The 6,798-nt window shown below is 42.6% G+C and overlaps 1 long non-coding RNA gene across 1 annotated transcript; it reads left to right on the plus strand.

Annotated features, from left to right (window-relative positions):
* The first annotated feature begins 317 nt into the window (after positions 1-317).
* On the plus strand, positions 318-6,550 carry LOC121527046. Its single transcript, XR_005993371.1, has 3 exons — positions 318-1,792; positions 4,475-4,554; positions 4,636-6,550. It is a non-coding gene; the product is annotated as an uncharacterized LOC121527046 (long non-coding RNA).
* Positions 6,551-6,798: the final 248 nt, after the last annotated feature.

Below are 6,798 nucleotides of genomic sequence, written 5' to 3' on the forward strand. Positions count from 1 at the left end.
ATGGTTAATTAGGCCTGTAAGATTTCATTAGATGTCCTGTTAGTGTAGAAAAGTTCCAAGCCCTTCACAAATAATACTTCCCATCGCCTAATAGGTCAGAGGATGAAACACCTCCCATGGGCGGATGTATTGCCATTGGTCATTGTTTCTAGCTCCCGCCTTGTTTCTCACACTCTTCTGCGCTCTCATTGGCGGACTCACCTGATCGTCATCGTGCGTATGTAGTGGGCGTCCGCAGTGATTTTTCCGGTCCGTTTATGATTGGCTGTCGTGGTTGTTGACGTCACAGCGCTGCCAGCTGATCGGAGTGAGAAGCCGGTTTGAAGAGAGGAGTTGGACCGGGGAGAGAGACCAGGGAAGGAGCCCCGAGGAGAAACGACCATCGCGGGGTGGGACCGACATACCGGATACTAAAACTGGACCGTTTTTTACGTTTGTTTTTAGAGGTTTACACGTAAAACAGCGGAGTTCACGAGACACTAAGCGACAATCTTTAAGGTGTGAACTTGTGGGCTTTGCGTCTCGTCGAAACCTCTGGAGCTGTCAGAAAAAAATGATTGAGAGTTAAGGTGTGGCTGGGGGGTTTTATGAGGCTTCAGCGGTGAACAAATGTTACAAAACCGACTGTTTCTACTGTAGAGAGCTTAGTCTCTTAAAGCTTTAAAGACCCTCTGTCCTTTTCCATCCAGGAACATATTACATAACAAACGTATTGCCTTCTTCTTGTGCGCACCTTTCTGGCGTATATCCCTGGCTGTAGCCCAAATAACTGGACTATTACGCAGTTAAGAAGTACGTCAAGTGATTTTGACTGTTTAGCGGGTCGGTGTAGTTTCATAGGTCTGTTAAATGTAACGGACGTGGCAACTTTACAGTAGCTAGCCATAGTGAATGCCACAGGCGAACTGGGCGTGGGGGAAACAGTCCGAACTGAGCCCAATAATCCTCAAATATGCTCCAAGCACGGCAAAAACTGCGCATATTTGACATTTGATATTTGGAGTGGCTTGGTGGAGTCGGTGGATTTACCTGGAGCAAAGTAAGTGCGACTGTCAGATACATTTTAACAAACTTTTTAGCGGAGGTGACATTTAAAGGCCACAGGGGAGGGCGTGCTTCAGTGTTATCCCAAGTGCATTTTTGCGTGTTGTATAGCGTTATTAAGGCGAAGTGGCTCTAGAAACTGAAGAGACGGAATGATATGATGCTCGAGGTGGTGTGTCGTTCGGTTGAGGCCTGTAGAAAATATTTTCAGTGTTATGGTACAGTAAGAAACAGGAGGGGCGAGTGTCTTCACAAACGCTAGTGCGTTGAATGCATCTAAATCAAACTGGCAAACAGCTTCATGTTAGGAGTTGGGTCTATATTACAGCAGTCCGCGCGACTTACCAAAGAATATCGAGGAGGCATCGCTTACTCTCGCGATGTGTCTCTACCCCAATAACTCATAGTCATAACTGAGTGCACAGGCTGACTGGCCCTCTAATTAAGATAATCTTTAAGTCGAAAGGAAAGCAGATAGAGTGAATTCCTCAAGGCCCCACCCTTTGTAGCGCAACATGGATGTGGAGAGTTGCCCCCACCTCCTCCTCCTCTTCCTCCTCTCTCCCTGTGTCTCTCCCTCCGCGTCATTCATTTCCCCTTTCAAGCTTCTCTTCTGCTGTTATTTCCCCTCCTCAGTATCTCCAGGTGCCCTATCTACAGGGGATCGTCTCATCTTTTAACCTACTTTGGATCTGGATCGTGTTCAGGAGCTACTTCCACGAATCCTCAGAGGTGTTAATAGGTGGAGGTGAGTGAGGTTGTGTTTAAGTCAGCTGCTTTGGTAATAGTATAGAGCATAATCTTTTGGACTCTGACTCCTAGTTTATCCATGTCACAAACTGATGCTTCATGTAGCCTAAGTTTTTCACAACAATTTGATGTCAATGTCCCTGTTTTTGTTGTCCACTTCCTCTACCATCACCCTGTTTTTTGCTGTTCCCATCAACCTGTTGCAAGTAAAGACACTGTATGTACTCTGCCCCCCATTTCCAATGGCAGGGGTTATATAATCATATAGGCGGTGTATTCAGGGCCCTCCAACCTTTGCTTATGCAACCCTTGGTTTAGAGATTTCAACATTAAGAAGGGCTGTGGGTCAAAATATAACTTATCAAAAGTTCAGGTTCCAAAGCTCAAATTCTTTTGGAAACAGCCTTCAATCTAGTTAGGATCCGGTTAGAGCTACAATTTTTGTCCTTTAAACGTCAGCTGAACTTTGTCTCGGACCTTGTCATCTCTAATCTTTGCAAGCTCCTGATGATAACCTTACCGTCTGCAATTAATGGCCATTTCTCTTGGCTGATGACTTGCTTTTTATCCCTCCAGGTAGTTGTTTTCTGGGATTTCTCAATTTCGGAGGGCCTCCCCCACTCCTGACAAGCCTATTTGGTTAAATTGCAGAACTATGATGTTCTTATTCCTTATCCCACATGATGCACTTTAAAATGCTCTAGATTTGCTCGTTAGCCATGGCTCCCCCCTCTACCTACTTTTTCCTCAAGAGTGCCTGGCCTGCGGTAATACCCCACCCCCCCACCCCTTCAGTATGAATGGTGAATTATACATGATGCTGCAGGCCGGGTGGTCAGAGTCCGAGCTACTTGACACATGTGGATTATCAGGATGCCACTATTTGAATGTTTTCAAGAGAATTAACCTCTTAGGGCGACAATGTCCCACCCATCCTCTATAAAGGAAGTGCTGTGTTGGGACTAGTTGAGCCAGGGTGATTTATTTATAAGGCCTCATTGTCACTGGTTATAATGACACACAACGGGTGTTAAATGCTTGGTATGCAAAAAGGATGTGAAATAATAGTCATGGTTAGATGAGTCATTGTGATTTTAGTTGTCATGCAGTGAAAAACACACAATGTGTGCAGTGTCAGATTTTCATGAAAAAGCAGCTGTGTTCCTCCTTTTTGAGCTGATTCCTAAAGTGTAAGACATTTGAACCCTACTTTTAAGAAGTAACTCCCCTGTTGTGTTTCCTCTGCCCTCTGCCCCTCTTCTTGTAATCTTGTTGGAGTGTATGCTTAGTCTAGGCTCTGGTTGTTTAGCCACATTGGATTGACCTGGGTGCATGTGTGTGTGTTAGTGGTTGGTCGTTATCGCTGCATGGCTAGATGTGATTAATACAAGCGTCCAGCAGTGACGTCCATTGCGCCACTCCCCAGACACTCTCACATACACACACACAGAAAGGGCATGGAAGAGGGGAGAGGGACAGGAATGTGATGTTTGTGCTGCAATTTAGTGTCCCTGTGCCCTATAATCTAGAGTCAAATGTCAAGAAGTCATCTTGAAAGTTTTCATTTTGAGTGCATATGAAAGCAGTTATCTTTATGTGTCTGTGTGTGTTCGCTATATTTCATGCAAATGTGAGTATGTTTGCGGGTTGGCTAATTGGGAAGGGTTTGGTCTGACTAACAGGCCTTTCACTTAGCTAACCACGGAAAGATCTGGAAGCGTTTTGCCGTGTCTGACATGCTGTCATTGATCAGAAGTGATTAACATATAAAAATGTCTCTTTGATGAGTCACCTCCTCTACCTCCTCTACCTCCTCGGCTAACTTGAGCTTATAAAAGACCAAACCTCATAGTGACTTGTTCTTACCAACTACCAGCTGACTGTTATTGATGGCCAACCACTGAGGAGAAGATCTGCGGTGGAAATGCGGTAGCTGCAGTGAGGTTGCACATTTTTATGGCCACACCCAAGCAGCCTCTGAAAGCTAACTTAGGCTGATTTTTGTTTTTTAAAGATGCACTTTTTACTGCATATTTACATTTGTAGGAGTACAAAAATGTGTGTTGGATGAAAGTATGTAGTTAAAAACTAAGAAAGTTCCTTGGCAGGTGATGCCATGCTGTACGAAGGTCTGTATGTGTGTAAAATCGTCTGATAAAGGGACAGATGCATTCCCTGTCTGTGCCTACATATGCTGAAATGCACAGAACAGGGGTGTGTGGGTGTGAGCAGCATGGCAGAGCTATAGTAGTTAGTGATGCAGCGCTAACTGTATTCAGATTGAGTCCCACGCTATATTGTTACAGCCTCATACTGAGAGAGTGTTACCACTCCTTAGTAAGGCTATGTGTGTTTTACCAGACCAGCCTCACACTTGTATGTGCAACATATGTTCCACTGTGTGCACGTCTGGTGGAAAAGTTACATGAGCAATGAAAATGCATAAACTAACAGACAAGTGACAGTTAAACTGCTATTGCCACAATGCACAAGCATGCGCTAGCTTGTTTGTAATGGTAAGTTTTATATTGACAGTTGAATACAGGGCCTGCATTGTGTTTTCCACATAAAGTTGCCAGTATGGATATAATTCAAACAATATGATTCCCTTTGATTTTCGTCCCTGATATGTGTGAGTCTGTTTCATAAATGGCATTAATTTTCAGGTTTCTCCCCACAGTCGTGTAGGATTTGCATATGCATGCAGATAAATGATGGAGGAAGATAAAGAAAAAGAAGTAGAGCTAAAGAAATGTGATTGTAAGTTTCTTGTTGATTTGTGATATTAATATAGGTTGTATCAGTGCTGTAGCATGCTCAGCTTTGGGCTGGTCTCTGCAGGGCCAGCGGTGAGGAGCAGTGGGCCTCTCTGCAGACCAGCTGGAATGTGGACCATATGTAGCAGGCATCCCAGGAATGTAACTCGGCCTTGCTGAACTGACCAACCTAAAGACTCAGAGTGAGCCGAGCAAGCCGAGGAGGAGAGAAAGGGATAAACTAAAGGGTGGAGCAAAGGAAGATGATATTACAAAATGTATCACGCAGGAGGAAAAAAAAAGAAAGGAGATGGAGGAAAATGAAAGCTTGGAGGCCAGAAGAAGAAAGCATAATGAAGCACACGAGAGATGAGTGTTTACAGACGTGATTGTGGGGAAAGGGGAACAACAGATAGGCCTGTTGTAAATTTGTGAGTTTTGCGCTAGCATCCTAGTTGTATTGCAAATTGATTATTTTCTACTATTTACTACTACTATCTACTATTGTCCAGCAATCAAGGAGAGTGATGGCTCATTTATTCAGTCTTAAAAAGGGATTGCTGAAGGTTTCACAAAATATAATAAAAGCTGGTGTTCTTTACTTTGATTTGATTCTATATCAGCCTGTCCCAAACTTTTTTATTTCATAAAAGAGGATTTCAAAGCAAATGCCTGTTTTTTGAAGACATCAACACCACAAGAAGAGTTAGCATAACCAGTAGCATCAGCATAAACAACCATTTTCCTAGTAACATAAATGCAGCATAGTCAAATGTTTAATGGAGTCTCACCAGTTAATTCAGCACCAGTGAAACCATGACAAACATTCTGTACATCAGACCGAATAAATGTGGCAAAGGTAACGTACATTAAATCTTTTGGCTGTGTTTTGTTTGATTTCTTGGAAGTATTTTAATATGTAATCAAGTACTTTATGAGCATTTAAACTTTGTTTTAATTGTTTAAAATTATGTTTACATGAAGTAAAAGGCCTCTTGCATTCCACCTGCAGTACCCCCAGAGTTGACCAGTGGGCATGCCTCAGACTCCATGACTTTTCATTTAAATGTAGGGATCAATTAACCACAGAAGCATCAGTACTGTAATCTATTCAGCAAATTGTTTATTACTTAAAGCTCCTGTGAGGAACTTTTAGTTTGTGCAAATTTGGTGCCCCCTGTGGTCAAAGCAGTTTGTCTTATTTCTTTGCCGGTTTTGTTCTGTATTGTTTTCTGATAAAATTCTCACCTGACTTCTTTTTTAAAAGTAATCATATTACTCATTGTGAATCTGTTTGAAAAGGCAATTAAAGACAGAAATATTATATCTGTCTGCCTTACAACCAGTTAACAGTGCCTCACAGGAGCTTTAAATGCCAGTACATGTGACTGGAAATAAAAACCATTATGACCTGAGCTGTTTGTTTTACGTCAGTAATCATATCCATCTCATCATGCTGTAACCTGTTCTATTAGCAAGAAGCTTTGTTGAGCGATAAAAGCTGCTGGATGCTAACGTCATGTTGTATCCAAAGTACTCAGTAAACACCTGTGCAGTAAAATAGGGGATATTAAATAGGGTGTGACTGCTATGGATGAAATGGGGATGTGTATTATTATTATGTGTGTCAGACTGCAGTGTTCTTCCAGCTCAGTAACTCAGGGTGAATGTCTGAAATGTCTCGTCTCTGTTAGCTTAGCACACTGTGCTCTCAGGCCATCTGGGTACAGCTGGGGCCAGAACGGCAGGAAACACACTCACTCACAGATACACACACTTACACAAACATTCCCTTTTTTTTTTTTTTTTTTTTTTTTAAGTCTGACATACCCCGACCGTGCCCCCTACTCACTCACACTCACCCTGTTCAGTGGGGTGTGATGGCAGTTGACCTCCACTTGCCACACTTTTTCATTGACAAACCAAAATGTCATCAGTTTATTGTTTCATCTATTGTGTGTACACAAAATCCTTAATCCTTTTCAATCTAATTAGAAATGTAGCTCATAAAACCAGAAGCCATTAAACCAAATTACAACATCAGTGTTGTGTTGGGGCCCACCCCTTTCAGAGTGGTGACCCTCTGCAGTGGGAGATGACAGGCTGAAGACAGAACATTGAGGGCAGCACATAGTAAATTTATGTCTTGACACAAATGTAAAATGGTCACATTAATTCAGTGTGGTTGGCTGAGTAAATTATGAAATAAACTATGTAGGGTAGTGGCAAGACAGGAACTGAACTCCTT

Source organism: Cheilinus undulatus, linkage group 2 (assembly GCF_018320785.1).
Source record: "Cheilinus undulatus linkage group 2, ASM1832078v1, whole genome shotgun sequence".
NCBI lineage: Eukaryota > Metazoa > Chordata > Actinopteri > Labriformes > Labridae > Cheilinus > Cheilinus undulatus.